The sequence below is a fragment of the Hemitrygon akajei genome, chromosome 2 (assembly GCF_048418815.1).
Source record: "Hemitrygon akajei chromosome 2, sHemAka1.3, whole genome shotgun sequence".
Taxonomy (NCBI): domain Eukaryota; kingdom Metazoa; phylum Chordata; class Chondrichthyes; order Myliobatiformes; family Dasyatidae; genus Hemitrygon; species Hemitrygon akajei.
Window position 1 is genome coordinate 9713597 of NC_133125.1, and position 18951 is coordinate 9732547.

Sequence of the window (18951 nt, forward strand, 5' to 3'; positions counted from 1 at the left end):
TAGGGGTACTAATCAGGAGCTACACCTTTCCTAAGAGTGACCTGCAGGCTAGCGGAGGGAAGGAGCACCTTACACCTCCTTTGGTAAAGACATATCTCCATTCCACTATTCTAATATGATGATTAAGTATACAAGAGATTCTGCTGGAAATTAGCATCTGCAGAATCCCTTATATTTATTTGCCTCCAGAGATGCTGCCTGACATGCTTAGTTCCTTAGGCATCTTATGTGTACGGTTGAGGACTGATTGGAACTCTCAAAACTTTCTGCTGAACTGACATGAAACAAAACTGCATGCCTGAAGTTTAGTTGACCCTGTACCAATAGTATACCATGAATGGATCAAAACTATGATGTTAAACTCGTTAAATGTATGAGAAAAGGTAGTAGATTTTGAGTTGGGCATCTATAGTCCATCCTCTGTATTACGACTGTGAAGCTATGTATAGCTCCAATGTCATCTTCAAATTTGCTGATGACACCACTGCTGTTCAAAGTTCAAAGTCAAGTTATTATCGAATATGATGTATATGTCATCACGTACAGCTCTGAGTTTAATTTTCATGTAGGAATTCACAGTAAATGCAAAGAAGCACAATTGAATCAATGAAAGATCACACCCTACAGGACAGACAAACAATATGCAAAAAGAATAAAAAAGAAATGATGATAGTAATAAATAAATAAACAATAAATATCAATAACATGAGATGAGGAGTCCTTAAAGGTGAGTCCATAGGTTGTGGGAGTTATCCCCTCTGGTTCAGAACCCTGATGGTTGAGGGGTAATAACCATTCCTGAACCTGGTGGTGTGAGTCCTGAGGCTCTTCTACCTTTTTCCTGAAGGCCAAATAAAAGGTGGTGAACACTGAACTGATTCCTAGGGACTTACTTTCAAGGAATGTACAACACATGTTCTCAATATTATTTATTTATATTATTTGATTTATTTTTATTTACACAGGTTGTATTCTTTTGCACATTGGTTGCTTGTCTGCCTTTGTGTGTAGATTTTCATTGATCATATTGTGTTTCTTTGAACACCCACAAGAAAATGAATCTCGGGGTAGTATATGGTGACCTTTGCGTACTTTGATTACAAATTTACTTTGAATTTTGAACTTTGATTCTACTGATTATTCAGTGTAATTGGGTGGGATGTATAAGAAGGAGAATACGTAACAGCTAATCCTGAGACGGACATCAATGCCTCTGTTTCATGCTCCTATCCCCTAGCTCCATCTCCAAACCACGTGCAGGCCTGGCATCCTCTGTGCCTCAACAGAATATCCGCTTGAAGTTCCATGTAGCTTGATGTGAGGGTCAGAATTACACACAGATGTATTAGTGATTCGTAAATTTTTTTTCTACAATGATGAAAACTGAAAGTTTTCTCTAATTTTCCTCTGGTCTTGTTGTTTAGATTCACTAAGAATTAAGCATGCATGGTTTTGAACAAAAGTGTTTGAAAAAGGTGAAAATGGCTTCTTTTATCAAAGCCAAAAATCACTTCTCCACTTTCATTGGATCGTACAGAGCTAAGTAGAAAGAGGTTTTTGTCTTCAAATTTTGATAATATTTATTCAAATGGGTGGACCATAGAGTCACTTACACACAGCAATCTATGAAGACTGTTTACCACTCTGTTTCCTCAGGAAATCACACTCTTCAGTGAAGACTGTGTCGACATTCATCCATGTACAGCTGTGTTACAATGATTAATGGAACCACACAGGCTCAGGGCTCACTGGGAAAGTAGTGCATGGCCTATCATTAACTCCATTAAGTCCTGTTTGTAAACAATCTACAATGTAAAGTGAAACACTTATAAGATTAAGTGGGAGCAGGAACCTGATCTAGGTACCGTGTTGAGGCTGTACCTTTCACAGTCCTTTTAGCTGCTGTTAAGGCCTTTATGAGGGCATCTGGATATAACTTCCAGCAGTGACTGAACTCAACTCTTTAGACATAGAATAGTACAGGCCCTTCAGCCCACGAAGTCGTGCTGACTCTTTAACCTACTCCAAGATCAATCTAGCCCTTCCCTCCCACGTAGCCCTTCATTTTATACAGCACAGTACAGACATTTGGGCCCACAATATTGTGCCAATCTTTTAACCTGCTCTAAGTTCAAGTTAGCCCTTCCCTCCCACACAGCCCTCCATTTTACAGAGCAGAATACAGGCCCATTGATCTATGATGTTGTGCTGACCTTTTAATCTACTTCAAGATCAATCTAATGTTTCCCTCATAACATAACCCTCCATTCTTCTACTATCCATGTGAATATTTAAAAATCCCTTATACGTTTCATACGTATCTGCCTCTGCCGCCCCCGGCAGGGCATTCCATACATCCACCACTCTCTGTGTAAGAAAATAGTTTACCCCTGACGTCCTCTCCATACATTACTCTAATCACTTTTCATATTAGTCATTAACGCCGCAGAAAAACTTTCTGCTCTTCACTGTATCCATTCCTCTTATCATCATGTATACCTCTTTCAAGTCACTTCTCATCCTCTTCCCTCCAAAGAGAAAAGCCCCAGCTTGTTCAACCTAAACTACAAAAATGATTCCAGGATTGAACAGCTTGTGTTATGAAGACTGTTTGATGGCTCTGGGCCTGTATTCACTAGCGTTCAGAAGAATGAAGGCTGACTTCGTTGAAACCCATTGAATGGTAAAAGGCCTTGATAGAGTGGATGTGGAGAGTCCAAAGGACACAGCTTGAAAATAGAGGGGGAAATTTCTTTAGCCACAGAGTGGTGAATCTGTGGAATTCTTTGCCACAGGCAGCTGTGGAGGCCAGGTCTTTATGTATGTTTAAGGTAGGGGTTGATAGATCTTGATTAGCCAGGGCATGAAGGGATATGGGCAGAAGGCAGGAGATTGGGGCTGAGAGGAAAATTGGATCAGCCATGACGAAATGGCGGAGCAGACTTGATGGGCCAAATGGCCTAATTCTGCTCCTGTGTCTTATGCTTTTTTGATCTTATGGAAACAAAGAAACACCATGATAGAGCTTATGGTTTTATGGTCTTATTCTCATAAGGCATGCTCTCCAGTCCAGCCAGAAACCTGGTTAATTTCTTCTACACCCTCTCTAAAGTTTCCACGTCCTTCCTATAATGAAACGATCAGAAATGATTAAAATACTCTGTGTGAGTATTGTACTCTTGTATTGTACTTTAAGAGTTTTATAGAGCTGTAACATTATCTAACGGCATTGAACACAGTCCAATGACTATGGAAGGTCAACACACCATATGCATTCGTTACCACACTAACAAATTGTTCTGCAACTTTAGAACATCCCAAGGCCACAGAAGGCATTGTGTAAATGTGTTTTATGTTTCAATGCCTTAACCTTATTTTATGTTGTGTCACTTCTGTCAGAAAGATCAAGAACTCAATTCATGATGAAGGGTCTTGGCTTGAAATGCCAACTATTTATTCCCCTCCATAGGTGCTGCCTGACCTGTTGAGTTCCTTCAGCATTTTGTGTGTGTTACTCTGAATTTTCAGCATCAGCAGAATCTCTTGTGTTTATGATATTAATATGTTCCATTACAGAAGGTTTGATCAATTTAAAGAACTGATTGTCAGTTCAAGTTGTCAGTCTTAAATTAGGTAGAAAGCTTTTACAACATGCTGAAAGCGAAGAAAGAAATTGTTTTGTACAAAACAATGGTTAATTTGAAATAAAAGATGAAACATAATCTTACTGAACCAAAAATATTATTTGCAAAAATGCCAGCATGAAATTAAAAAAATTGATTAGTAAACCCTTTAAATTTTTTTTTGTGTTTCTACTTTTGGACACTGTTTGGGGGGGGGGGGAAGACTTGATGGAAAATCGATGTTATGGTTTCATATCTTATGGCCTGTTTACTTTTTACAAGGACAGTCATGGACACACAGCTGAGAGTCAAGACGGATGCGGTCAATGAAAGACACCAGTGAGTCGGTCGCTGGTTTAAACTTTCAGTAGCCCAAAAGGGGTGAGTTGAGATTGATCCAGAGTATTGATAAATGACTCTCACAAGTTTCTGCAACTGGAAAAAGTTTGCAGAGAAGAGAAGAGGGGAGAGGAAGGTTTGAAACAGAAGAAACCTAGTGACAAAGAGATCACTGTTTGGACTCTCTCTCTAAGTAGCCCATGAGGGTGAGTTTGTTTCCATTTGGCTACGAAAGTGTGATTGTCACTTAGTTAACCCACATGTTAACCCTCTGGTGAGGGAAAAACCTTTGTGAGTACCACATGTGTGTTTACCCTTTGTCTGGGTGTGGTAGTTCACTGAAGAAAGGCACCCCTGTGGCAAATCACTGTTGGAGTTATTTCATATGTCATGGAACTGGATAATTGGCTATCATGTGTGTGATTGGGGTAACCTTGTGGAATCTACCGGTGTGTCGACCCTTGCCTGGGTGGTGGTTCCCTTGAATACGGTCCCCTTTGTGATAAGCTACTGTTGGTGATAATCCATACATGGATTCTGTTTGAATATCCTGTGGCCACCACTTTGAGATGTCCCGTAGCTGAATTCGGGTATGGTACCACTTGTGTTGAAAGGACATTCGCTGAAGATCACTGTCGGTGGTACTTCATGTGTGGAGTGGAACAACTTCAGAAATTAAAACCTACTACTGTTGTTATTTTGTATTGCTGTCGTGGAATCTGTGGAATATCAACGTAATTGCCTTCTCATAACATTCACCTTTGGATTACAAACATCTCGGTGCATTTGAACTGAACTTTTCTTACTATATCATCGTAAGACTGTATCACTTACCACCTAAGCTTGAAGAAGTTTGGGGATTTGTATATTTACACCTATATATGCATAACACCGTTAACTTTTGATTTACCTGGTTTAAGTTACTAATGAAATAGTGTTTTGTAAACGGCAGAACCAGATTCCAGGTGTGTTTATTGTTACTGATACTTTTACAGGGTTGTGCGTACGTGACAGCAGTTTTAACAGGGTTCAAAAAGTTAATTCAATGGTGAATCTATCTTTGACAGCAAGAAAAGCAATTATTGATAACCTAATGGTTAACTTGGTGCTATGAAAGGAGATGTACTGCAGCAATGACTTCTGTGGCCTCAGGATGTTCTAAAGTTGCGGAACAAGTTGATAGGATGGTTACGAAGGTGCTGTATATGGTGTGTCTGTGAACTGATATTATTGGAGTTGGCTTAGTATTGTCACATGCACCAAGATACAGTGAAAAGCTTGTCTTACGTACTCTTTACACAGATCAGATCATTCCACAGCATATTGAGATAGAACAAGTTCAAACGATAACAATGCAGAATAAAGTATAAAAGCTACTGGTAAAAAATGCAGTGCAAGATCATAAAGAGGTAGATTGCGAGGTCAAGCATCCATCTTATTGTACAAGAGGCCCATTCAGGAGTCTTATAACAGTGGGAAAGAAGTTGTCCTTGAGACTTCTGGTATGTGCCTTCTGCCTGATATGAAAGGAGAGAATGTCTGTGGTGGAGGGGATTTTGATTATTGACCATAAGACCAGAAGATATAGGAGCAGAATTAGGCCATTTGGCCCATTGACATTGCTCTGCCATTTCATCTCTCTAACCATAGGAAACATCATCTCCACATCCACTCTATGAAGGCCTTTCACCATTCAATAGGTTTCAATCAGGTCACCCCTCATCCTTCTGAATTCCAGTTATTACAGGCCCAAAGCCATCAAACCGTCTTCATATGACAAGCTGCTTAATCCCGGAATCATTTTCGTGAGCTTCCTTTGAACCCTATTCAGTTGTAGCACATCCTTCTTAGAATAAAGGGCCCAAAACTATTCACAATACTCCAAGTAAGGTATCACCAGTGTTTTATAAAGCCTCAACATTACATTCTTGCCTTTATATTCTAGTCCTCTTGAAATGAATGCTAACATCACATTTGCCATACTCACCATACACTCAACCTGCAAATTAACCTTTAGGGAATCCCACACAAGGAGTCTCAAGTCCCTTTGCACTTCAGATTTGTTGTATTTTCTCTACATTTAGAAAATAGTCAACACTTTCATTTTTTCTACCAACGTACATGACCGTACACTTCCCGATACTGCATTTCAGCTGCCATTTCTTTGCCCATTCTCCTAATCTGTCTAAATCCTTCTGTAGCCTCTCTACTTCCTCAAAACCACCTGCCTCTCCACCTATCTTCATATCATCTGCAAACTTTGCAACAAAGCCATCAATTCCATCATCCAAATCATTGACATATAACTTAAAAAGGATTGGTCCCAATACAGACCCCTGTGGAACATCACTAGTCACCGGCAACCAGCCAGAAAAGGCTCCCTTTATTCCAACACTTTGCCTCCTTCCATTCAGCCACTGCTTTATCCATGCTAATATATTTCCTGTAACACCATGGACTTGTAGCTTGTGAAGCAACCTCTTGTATGGCACCTTGTCAAAGGCTTTCTGAGAATCCACACAACCAATTCTTCTTTGACTATCCTGCTTGTTATTTCCTCAAAGAATTCCAACAGATTTGTCCAAAAATGTTATGCCCTCCTTCCTACACCAACTCCTTAGCCAACTATTAAACTGTAAAATCTTCCTAGTTCTAGCCTCACTAGCATGTTGCACGGATAGCAATTCTGAGATCAGAACACTGGGGGGCCTGCCCTTTATACTTAGCACCTAACTCCCTGAAACCCCTATGCGGAACCTCATCACTTATCCTGCCCATATCATTGTGTTGGCTGCTTTACTGAGACAGCAAGAAGAGTAAATACAGTGTTTACATTATGGCTGGGACAACTACACTGATTGGCAGAGCAAGTTAGGGGATCCTGCCCTGGGGTCCACAGACCCCTTGGTTAATGTGGAGAAACAAGGAAATGACTTTTGTTGAATATAATATGTTTAATTGTATAACAGCGCTGACACTTTGCAATAGTTGAACTAAGCTAAAAAAATTTTGTTGATGATTTTCATTTGTAGTCATCAGCCAGCCCTGATGAACTCCAGTTGCTCTGACACTATTTCTCTATGACTGCAATGCCCTGGTGAGACCTTCCACCATGTTTGTCACGGACAGCGCTGAAATTTACAGGGAAGAAGTCTAAATGGGAATACAGAAAATAAATCATTAGTCACATGTTGTAGTTCATGGCTTTGTATGCTTGAATCATGTTGTCAACCAGCTGCACATAACCTGGTGCTCTGTAGTTGCTGAGAAACCTTTCAACAATATTCCTGGAATGCCTTCCATGCAATTTTCTCCAGTCCCACTAGAAGTTCTTAGAATTGCCTGCTGTTGATATTATTTTTTGATTTGTCCCTTCCTTAAGAACTTGATAAGTTATTGATTGCAAACATGGCATCAAAGGTTATGGGGAGAACACCGGGGAGTGGGGCTAAGGAGGGAAAAAAGGATCAGCTATGATCGAATGGTGGAGCAGACTCGATGGGCCAAATGGCCTAATTCAGCTCCTATGTCTTATGGTCTTAATTTTGCCAACAGTTATTCTGACTTGAATCATGTTGATTTTCATGATCAGCAGTCCACAATCTTAAGGTATTCAGGAAGCAAAATCTTTGCTGTTGGGTGTAATAGAATTGAAAAAGTCAAGTAAAGTGAAGTTGATAGAAGGAAGATAATTTATTAGCAAATCATGTAATTTCTAACCAGTGTGATGTCAGAAATACAGCTGGCATTACTCAGTCATGATATAATCTTCACATAAGTGCAGGTGCGATGCTTTTGTTTACTCTGTGAGTTTACTTTTAAATTTTAGTCAGCTGGGCGATAATTAATGGCAAATACAATTTTAATTTTCACTGCAGTTAATATAGTTAATTATCAAATCCATTGACTGTAACACATCACTAACACTTACATAATAATCAACCTCACACTGTAATAGCGTGTCTTCCCTTCTTTTTGTTAAGTCTTTAGGACATTTACTGCATTAAATCATGTGGCTAAGAATGTACTTTTTTAAAATAGATTTTATTTCCATTACATTTTATAATTCACTTCTTGTTAGCTTGTTTTCTTTCACAAACAAGGAAGAGGGCACAGAAATTTATTTTGAAGCAGGCTTGGTGTAAAGATGAAGATCTTAAAGATTTTCTATTAGTCACCTGTACAGTGAAATAGGGAGACAGGGTGGAGGAACGTCTCTACCAAAGGAGGTTGAGGCACTCCTTCCCTCCGGTAGCCTGCAGGTCACCCTTGGGCAAGGTGTGGCACCTGCTTAGCCCCCCGATCGGGGTCATGTGAAGCCAAGGGAACAGGTGGTGGATGGTCTTTGAGCAGCCGGTGCAGATCACAAGTCCTGGTTATGTGACCACTGACACCAGGCAGACAGCCTCTGAAAGTATTGATTATGGCTGGAGTCACTTATCTTATAAAGACGCAGCCCAGAAGAAAGCGATGGCACACCACTTTTGTGGAAAAAATTGTCTAGAGCAAACATAGTCATTAGACCGTAGTCACCAAGTCAATACAATGCAACACATAATGACGTTAATGATGATATTGAAACAGCAATACATACGGTAAAACCCATCATCTGTGGCAATGACCAACACAGTCCAACGATGTACTGTAGGTAGCTCGCTTTTGCTATTGCTCATGTAATGCCCTGGTTAAGACCTCTACTGCTATACTGTGAGGTATTTTATTTCAGCAATTTTCTGCACAAGCAGTATGTCCTGCTGGAAAGAGTGTTTTGGTTTCAGCTAAAGATAAGGAGCCATGTTGTCCAATTTAGGAATGTGTGTCAGCCAATCAGGATTGTGGGATAGGAGAGAAGGTTCTAGAGAGCTTAAGGAGTTTTCTGAAGGACAGTAGTCTGGTTTGGGGCCTTTTGGTGGGAGCTGCAGAGCAGGGCACAAAGGAAGATGCCGCAGAATGTCTTTGGAAGGAGAGTCCCCATTGCAGGAAGTGTTTTGTGCAGATGAATGGCTCCAAGAAGGAAGGGCCAATACTCTTGAGAGAGAGTCAGTTCATTCGAGATGGTCTTTGAGGGAAGTTCGAAATGCGATGGGTGTTTTCATGCAGACTTGTAGGTTCAGTAAAGCGATACACCCCCGACTACTCCAGAATGAGCTCCAATGTTTACGTGCACATTGGACTGTTTTAACTGTTATGGGCCCTTTTCTTTTTCTGTAACTGTAAAAGTTGAAAATTTGATAAATATACTTTCTTTAAAATTCTATGCGGTGTACAGTCTGTCATTTCTGGGCTATAGTTAACAATATATTTACACAGTATTTGCTACAACCTATGTTCCTCCATTGGAACATCCCAACTTTCCTGTTTGGTTGAACCCCAAATCACACCAACCCTGGACGTATATTGCTTATGAAAGGTGGCCTTCTCATCACTGAATCACGTGGCTGTCAGCAGAATTGGCTAACAAGCAAAGTTGGTGTATGAGCCCCGGTAAGGGGGGGGGGGGGGGGGGAAGTGTCAATGCTTCTGCTGATGCAAGTGGGGGGACTTTGGCGTTCTGATGTTACTATCATACTTTCTTTGGGGTTTCTTGTTTCATGGATGTCTCTGTGAAGAACGAGAATTTCAGGTTGTATTCTGTATACATTCTCTGGCATTAAATTGAACCATTTGAACCAGGCATCAACCGGATACTAACGCTAACCAGCATATTGTCAGAATGTGAGAGGAAACTGGACCACCCACAGTAAATCCCGTGTTCATAGGGAGAACGTACAAACTCCTTACAACCAACAGGAATCGAACCTCGAATGCTGATCGCTGACACTGAAGCGTTATACTGTTACGACAAAATTCTACCTGCAAAACTCACTTAAAAGGAATCATTGTGGATTATAATAAAATCATTAGACATAGGAGCAGAATTAGGCCATTTGGCCCATCAAGTCTGCTTCACCATTGTATCATGACTGATCTCAGCCCTGATCTTCGGCCTCCTCCTTCCTGCCTTGAACAATCAAGAATCAATCAACCACTGCCTTAAATAAACCCAATGACTTGGTCTCCAAAGCCGCCTGTGGAGCTAAGTGTGAGTATACATACTTATTCCACTTATAACTGATGTAAAAATGAATTCCCTGATAAACTGCTTTCCTTCCAATTTTCTTTCTTACTTTGATGAAGACTTGCTAGTGGAGTATTTTATATTTTGATGACATCTGTAATGCAGCTATTTATTGCAGATAGTGCCATTCCAAGTCCCATACACAAGTTCCTAGAAGCAGTAAGCAGCGTAAGTCAGAGGTGTTTTCACATTTATTAATCACTGTATCAACATCGCACTCTTCAACATCTGTCACCTACATTCACAACTCAATGCACTACTCACCAATTTTCACAAATACGTATTTCAATTTTTAAAAAGATGACTTAATTTGCTAATGCAGTACTGCTGTGATGAAAAATTGCAATCACTAAACTTTTGACCCAGGTAAAACAACTGTCACAAGTTAAAGACAGATCTGAAGCAACAAAAGATTTAAGTTCAAAATATTTTATACTAGTGAAGCTTAACACAGCCTCATCACCAAACTTCTTAAAAGTGCACCACTTTTCTTAGTGGATACATACCAATTCCCACATACACAATAAAAATCAAATTACCTGCCAAGCCATTACATGTTCGAGGCAAAAGTAAAATAAGTTAATGAAAGCAGCTTTGTGATATAGATTAGATTTATTTGTCACATGTACTGTACAATTTTGGGTGGCAGGGTGTAGATATGCCTCTATCAAAGGAGGTGTAAGATGGTCTTTCCCTCTGTTAGCCTGCAGGTCACCCTTGGGCAAGATGTAACACCTGCTTTACACCCCCCCCCCCCCGATCAGGGTCACGTGAAGCCATGGGAGCAGGTGGTGGATGGTCGTATGAACAGCTGGTGCATATCACAAGTCCTGGTTATGCAACCACTGACGCCAGACAGACAAGTATTGGAGTATTGATAATGACCAGGAGTCACCCGTCTTGTAAAGACACTGCCTAGAGGAAGGCAATGGCAAACCACTTCTGTAGAAATGTCTGCCAAGAGCAATCATGGGCACAGGCCATAATCGCCTATGTCATACGACTCAGCACATAATGATGATAATGACTGTACATTGGCACATCAAAGCACACAGTGAAATGTGTTGTTTGCATCAACGGCAAACACAGGCCAAGGACGTGCTGGAGGCAGCCCGCAACTGTCACGATGCTTCCAGCACTAACTCACTAACCCTAAGTTGTACGTCTTTGGAAAGTGGGAGGAAACCGGAGCAAACCCACACAGTCACGGGGAGTATGTACAAACTCTTTACAGACAGTGGTAGGAATTGAACTCCAATCTCACAGCTGGTACTCTGAATGCTATGCTATTGAGCCACCACTGACATAGAACAGTGGGTGCTCCTCTCTCCATCAATGGGGTTTCAGTATCAGTACAGATAAACCTCGTGAATCAAAATATGTGTGTTAAAATCCAGGACTATTAAAAACAGTAATCATACGAATGGGCCCTCTTCCAGAAAATCTAGAAGACAAAAACCACTGATGCAGGAAATGTGAAATACAGAGAAGATGTTGGATAGATTCAGTAAGGACAAGCAGCATCTGTGTAAAGGAGAGATAGAGACAACAGCTTCTGTAGAAACACACACAAAATGCTGGAGGAACTCAGTAGGCCAGGCTGCATCTATGGAAAAAAGCACAGCTGATGTTTTGGGCCGAGACCCTTCAGCAGGAGTAGATTTGAAAGGTGGGGGAGGGGAGAGACACCAGGCAATAGGTGAAACTTAGAGGGAAGGATGAAGAGCTGGGAAGTTGATTGATGAAAGGAACAGTGTCGGAGGTAAGTTGTTTTACACAGTGGTCTGGGTGCAGAACACGCTGTCAAGGATGGTGATAAAGGTAGAAACATCAGGGGCATCTAAGCAACTCTTGGATAGGAATATGGATGATAGAAATATGTAAGGCTATGTAGGAGGGAAGAATTAGATTAATCGGATTAAGTTAAAAGGTCAGCACAATATTGTGGGCTGAAGGGCTTGTACTCTGCTGTAATGTTCTATGTTGTAACATTTCCACAGATTAACAATGCTAGCTGCAGATTAATGAGGCATTGTTACTCATTGCTAAGCAGAAGAATCTTCCATGCTATTGCTGACAGTTTTTCCCACCCACTTGGCCCAGAATGTAGCGAAGAGCTGAATTTTTCATTAATCATTTATTGATTTTGACAGTTTTGTTTATGTAATCAGCATACAAGTATGTATTTCTTGCCACTTACCGTAAGCTATTGGTAAATTAAATTTCTAATATTTTGTGGAGAAACAAGACTGTGGATACTGGAAATCTGGAGCAACACACACAAACTGCTGGGGAATCTCAGCGGATCAGGCAGAATTTATAGAAGGAAATTGGACAGTTAATGTTTTGCATTGGGACCTTTTTCAAAAGGGTGCTTTGCACCCTGGATATCCAGAGCCTTAACAGTTCTCACCCTCATTAGGAAGCACTCAAGGCTCTCTGCTTCCTTCCAGACAACCAACCCAACTAGCTGACCTCCACAACCACCCTAGTTCCTCAAGCAAACGAGGAATTTCACTGAACCATGGTAGATGCAACACTAATCTAATCTAACCGAGGTCACCTTTATCAAACAAGCCAGTCTCTGCATAATTTGATTTGCTCTATTTGATATCAAGAAATTCAAGAAAAATTGATTACAGCAAAGGTCATAGATCCTGACAAGTTGGCTGTATCTCAAAACCAGCCACGTTTCTCACCAGTGTCAAAAATGGCTTTAAAACACTCAAGCACTACACACACCTTAAGTTACAAAATGTAATTAACTTCAGTAACCATAAAGAATAGAAATAGTTAATTGTGTATTTCTGCTAGGTGGGATACATCTCCACTAAGAGGTGTAAAAAGCTCCTTCCCTCTGCTAGTCTGCATGTCACCCCTGGGCAAGGTGTAGCACCTCCATGGCCCCCGAGCAGGGTCACACGAGTCCATGGCTGCAGGTGGTGTGAGCAGATGGTGCTCACACAAGTCCTGGTTATGCAACCATGACGCCAGACAATGACTAGGGTTACTTGTCTTGTAAAGACACTGCCCAGAGAAGGCAATGGTAAACCACATGATCGCCATGTCATACGACACAGCACATGACGACGACGAAGGGTCTCGACCCAAAATGTTGACTGCTTCTTTCTACGGATGCTGCCCGACCTGCTGAGTTCATCCAGCTTTTTTGTACATCTTAATTTGACCACAGCATCTGCAGTGTACTTTGTGTGCCCATTTAAGAGTTTCTTAAATGCTTCTGATGTATCAGACAGGCTGGAATGCTTGTCTACTGAGGCTATATGGATGGAACTGAGCAATAAGAATGGGATGATCATGTTAAAGGGATTATAGACCACCCTGTGGTTAGTGGGATTTAGAGGAGCACATTGTAGTGAGGTTGCAGACTGCCGTAAGAAACACATGCTTGTGATAGTAGGTGATTTTGACTTTCCACATATTCATTGGTGCTCCATACTGCAAAAGTGCTGGATGGAACAGTATTTCAAATGTGTTCAGGAAAGTTTTGTTAATCAATATATAAAGATCACAACTAGAAAGAGTGCGATTCTAAATCTATAAGAGAATGAGGCAATTAGTGTTTAGGGGAACACTTTACATCTAGTAATCATTATGTCAAATAGTTTCAAGATACTTTTGGAGAATGATGGGTTTGGTCCTTGGGTTGAGATTCTCAATTGGTGAATGTGCAATTTTGACAGTACCAGAAAGGATCTGACAAGTATGGATTGGGACAGATTGTTTTCTGGCAAAGGTGTGCTTGGTACTGGGGCGTCTTCACAGGTAAAATTTTGAGAGTATAACTTGTATGTTCTGGTCAGAATAAACAGCAAGGATAACAGGTTTATAGAATCTTTGTTTTCAAGATACTGAGGGCCTGATTAAGAAGAAGAGGGTACATAGCAGGATAGGGACAAATGAGATGCTTGAGGATTATAAAAAATGCAAGACATAAATCAGGAGGGCTAAAAAAAAGGGGCATGACGTTGCTCTAGCAGACAAGGTAAAGGAGAATGCCAAGGGTTTCTACAGGTACGTTAAGAGCAAAATGATAGCAAGGGAAGACCAAAGTGATCATCTATGCATGGAGTCGAGAGAGGGGTGGGAGACCTTAAATAGAATTTTTGCATGTGTATTAACTCAGGAGTCTACAGAAGTGAGGTAAAACAGCAGTGAGATCATGGCCCTATATAGATTACAGAGAAGGTGAAGTTTGCTATCTTGAGGCTGGTTAGGGTGGATAAATCCCCAGGGCCTGACAAGCTGTTCCCTGGTGTTGAACTTGCAGGGGCCTAGCAGATATTTAAAACTTCCTTAGCGACAGGTGATGTGCTAGAGAAGTGAAGGATAGCTCGTGTTGTCCCATTGTTTAAGAAATGCCCCAAGGATAAACCAGGAAATTATAGTACTGGCAAATTATTGGAAGGTATTCCAAGGGAACATTTGGATAGACTGGGACTGATCAGTGATAGCCAACATGACTTCGTACACGAACAGTCAACATTTCGGGCCCAGACCCTTTGTCAGGACTGACAAAGGGTCTTGGCCCAAAATGTTGACTGTTCGTTTCCACGGATGCTGCCCAACCAGCTGAGTTCCTCCAGCGTGTTGCTTTGACCCCAGCATCTGCAGTGTATTTTGCGTTGACTTTGTATATGGTAGGTTGTGTCTAACTAATGATAGTTTTTTATAGATTACTTGGAAAATTAATGGAGAAAAGGCAGTGGAATGTGATGTTATGTTGAAGTTTTATAAGACGCTAGTGAGACCTAATTTGGTGTATAGTTCACCGCCCCACGGGAAAGATATCCAAAAGAGCCTGGGAGAAAAAGTTGTAAAAATACATTATAATGTTCAACACATTTGATGCACAAATCAAATGCAATCCTTCATTCATACATGGCAACCATTCTTCACAACCTATGTTCCTTAGTTAGTCACAAGTTTCATAATAGCCACACCATTAATCAAGGGTATTTTCAAACTGAGGAATTATTTAGTGCAATTCTGAATGCAGACCAACATGAAGAATGTATTTAATGTTCATCTGCTGTGCACACTGACTTCCACTTAATCAGTAAACCTTCTGGACTTTGATGGCGCGCTGAAGGCCGAAGCAGTTCTTTTGGAATATCAAAATCAAGACCATTAAGATATAGGAGCAGAATTAGGCCATTGGGCCCATTGAGTCTGCTCCATCATTTCATTATGGCTTATCCATTTTCCCTCTCAGTCCCAACTCTGGTCTTCTCCAAGTATACCTTCATACCCGGACCTATCAACCTCTACCTTAATTATGCATAAAGACTCTGGCTCCACAACCACCTAGGGCAATGAATTCTACAGATTCACCACTCTCTGGCTAAAGGAACTTCTCCACACTGATTCATGCAACTCATTTTTGGCTGTTGGTAAAGTAGAATTCCAAGAGGCCTCAGTGAGCTTAAAAGGAAAGCAGAAAACAGAACTTAAAATGTGACATATACCAAACCAGCAGGATTTCCAAACAAACAATAGTGGATGATCAGTTTTATTGCAACTGGAGACACTGGTAAACCATATCAATTTACAAGTTTAAATGATGCAGGAGCCAGGAACTGTACTACAGGCATGAAATTCTTAGGGTGAAAGGAAAGTAACAGAAAAGTTTAATGTTGCACTTCATAATTATTAATTCCACAATTTCAAAAAGCATAATTTGATAATACTTTTATTTACAAGAACATTTCATTGGAAAGGCTCTCAGAGAAACTGCACAGTAGGCATCACTAGTTGAAAGGAGTTCAATCTGGAAAATAAAATAATAGCCAGTTTATAATCGGAAACACAGAAGCCAGAGATTCATTAAATTAACCACTCTTAAAAGTACTTTAAACATCAGAAATATGCTTTGACAGTCAGGAAAACTGTCATGCCGCGATGTGGAGTGTTCTTGTATTCCATTTCAGTTGGAAAAAAGCACAAATTCTGTTATGAAGTTTGTAATAATGGCCTGATGCACCACCTTTAACCTGACTAAAGCACACAACAGTACTGCAACAAATTATCCATACTGTACTATAAAAGGAATGTTTCTGAATTTTCCCTAAAGCCCTTTACAGTAGACGAGAATGATTTGAAAAGGCCTAAAATCTCGATTAGCATTGAACTCTAGAGGGGATGGGGTAGAAAGATTTCAGTTGAAAAGATCATAAAAAAGAGCAGAATTAGGCCATTTTGCCCCATCAACTCTGCTCTGCCATTCCATCATGCCAAATTTATTTTTCCTCTCAACCCCATTCTTCTGCCTTCTCCCCATAACCTTACACACCCTTACTAATCAAGAACCTGTCAATGTCTACTTCTAATATGCTCAATGTCTTGGACTCCACAACGTTTCAAGGCAAAGAACTCTGCAGATTCACCACTCTTTGGCTAAAGAAATTCCTCATCTCTGTTCTAAAGGGGTGTCTTCTGAGGCTGTGCTCTGTGGTCCTAGACTATTGGGAACATCTTCTCCAGACCTTTCAGTATTTGGTAGGTTTCAGTGAGGCCCCCCTTTCCCCATTCTTCTAAATTCTACAGACATAAAACCATTAAATGCTCATAGTATGTTAACTCTTTCATTCTTGAGAACCTCTTCTGGACCCTCTCCAATGCCAGCAAGCCCAAAACTGCTCACAATACTCCAAGACCAATGCCTTTCAACATTACGTTCTTGCTACTATACTCAAGCTCTTTAAAAATTAATGCTAACAGACAAGAGATGACCAAGACTGGTACTTTAAATAGACATTTGAATACGTTTAAATTTGAGCCAGATTTGCAAAGGTCCCATGCGCATGATTTATGATCCCCAGGCAATACCCTGAACAGAGAACTCTTCCCTGTGCTTCACACAGCATTAAGCCATCAATGAACATGTTATGGGCCAGTTATGTTCCTAGATAAGTCTGCATTATTTGTCATAATGCAAAATTGAGGCCTCTGCATATGCACTGGGAAATACAAGTTTGTGGACTTTCTGGTGAACGGATATCGACGAAGGAGTTAAATCTTAGCAAGTCTTGAATGCACATAGGATAATTACTGAGATTACATCATTGTTGGTTCTGGTACATCAGAAAGCGTTTACAGTGTCATAGAATCACTCATTCTAATAAATTCACATCATATGTACCAGATACACAAACTACCTGAGATTTTCAATATTAGAGCACAGCAAAGGTACTTACTGAATAATGTCTCACTTCTTGCGGAACTGGTGCCATACTAGCAAAAATGGAGCTGCGAAGCCAGAGCCAAAAAACACAGACATCATTGCCAACAGCTTCCACTTGTTTTCCACCGAGAAAGGCAGATTCTAAAAAACCACAGAAAATGAAACATTAAGTGACAAAATTGCCATTAGAAACAGCTGAAGGTCAAGTCTCTGTTTTAGGGATTACAGTTAATTGCAACAGCTCGGCCCAGTTCCTCATTTGGCAGATGCAATTTAACGCAGACAAGTGTGAAGTGCTGAGAATGAACTGGGGTAGGTTTTGCAGTGTACAGTAGGGCATTTTGGAGCAAGCAGAACAAAGTGATCTATGAATACAGGTCCATAATTCATTGAAAGTGGTGTCACAGTTGGATAGAAATGTAAAGAGTGACACACTGACCTTCAAAAATCAATGTATTGAGTACAGGAGATGGGATGATATGTTGAAGGAGTTAAATCTTAGCAAGTCTTGAATGCACATAGGATAATCACTGAGATTACATCATTGTTGGTTCTGGTACATCAGAAAGCGTTTACAGTGTCATAGCATCACTCATTCTAACAAACTCACATCATATGTACCAGATACACAAACTACCTGAGATTTTCAATATTAGAGCACAGCAAAGGTACTTACTGAATAATGTCTCACTGCTGAGGCCTAATCTGGAGTATTGTGTGCAGTTCTAGACACCTACCTACAGTAAGAAAGTATAAAATTTTCTGAAAGAGTGCAAATTTTACAAGGATGTTGCCAGTCCTTGAGAATCTGAGGGAAAGGCTGAATAGGTTAGGAGTTTATTCCTTACAGCATAGGAGAATGAGGAGATTTGATAGAACCATACAGAATTACGGGGGTAGAAATCGGGTAAATGCAAGCGGCCTTTTCCATTGAGGTTAGTGGGGACTACGACTGGAGTTTGTGGGTTAAGGGTGAAAGTTGAAATGATTAAGGCAACGTGAGTTACGAACTACGGGTGTGGGGTCGATTCCAAAATTAAAGATAGATTTGGGTAAGTACCAGGATAGGAGGATGCCCCAGATGCAGTTCGATGAGACTAGACAGAATAACAATTAGGCACGGACCAGCTGGGTCTGTTTCTAAAACGCTCTTACTCCTGTGAATCAGGAGGGTGGAGAGATTACGGCGCAACAAAATAAGGATGACCTGGTGGGTCAGACTTCCGCATAGGGTGTCGCTCAGAGCCTGTTCCCCCACATTATTTACCGGCCGTCGGGCTCCCCTCTCTCACTGAACGCCCTACACCCCCCTTCAACCAGCACCGCCCCGGGGAAAGCGCCGCTCGTAAGATGGCGGCGGCCGTGGTGACCTTCAGCGGGCGGGCCTGCTCCCGCTTCCCGACCAACAGCCACACACAGCCGGGGGAAGTCAGCGGCTCAGGCGGCGAATAAACAGGCATTTCAGGCCTGATCTTGGCCCAAAATGAACCCGCTGAATTCCTCCCGCATCTTGTCTTGTTGCAGGTTCCCAGCATCTGCTCGCCAATCTGCTTTCCCCAGGCCGCATCTACCCTTCTCCCCGTCTCTTCCCCGCCCCACTCCCGCTTCTCCCGGGGACAGAGACATCAGACCCGGGCCTGGTCCCCTCTCTCGGGGATACAGACATC

The 18951-nt window shown here is 41.2% G+C and overlaps 2 non-coding genes across 2 annotated transcripts; both read right to left on the reverse strand.

Moving 5' to 3' along the window:
• Window positions 1-17178: 17178 nt before the first annotated feature.
• On the reverse strand, window positions 17179-17242 carry LOC140722438 (small nucleolar RNA Z39). The gene has a single exon (XR_012097617.1). It is a non-coding gene; the product is annotated as a small nucleolar RNA Z39 (small nucleolar RNA).
• A 599-nt stretch (window positions 17243-17841) lies between these two features.
• Window positions 17842-17905, reverse strand: LOC140722443 (small nucleolar RNA Z39). Its single transcript, XR_012097618.1, has one exon. It is a non-coding gene; the product is annotated as a small nucleolar RNA Z39 (small nucleolar RNA).
• Between the last annotated feature and the right edge of the window lie 1046 nt (window positions 17906-18951).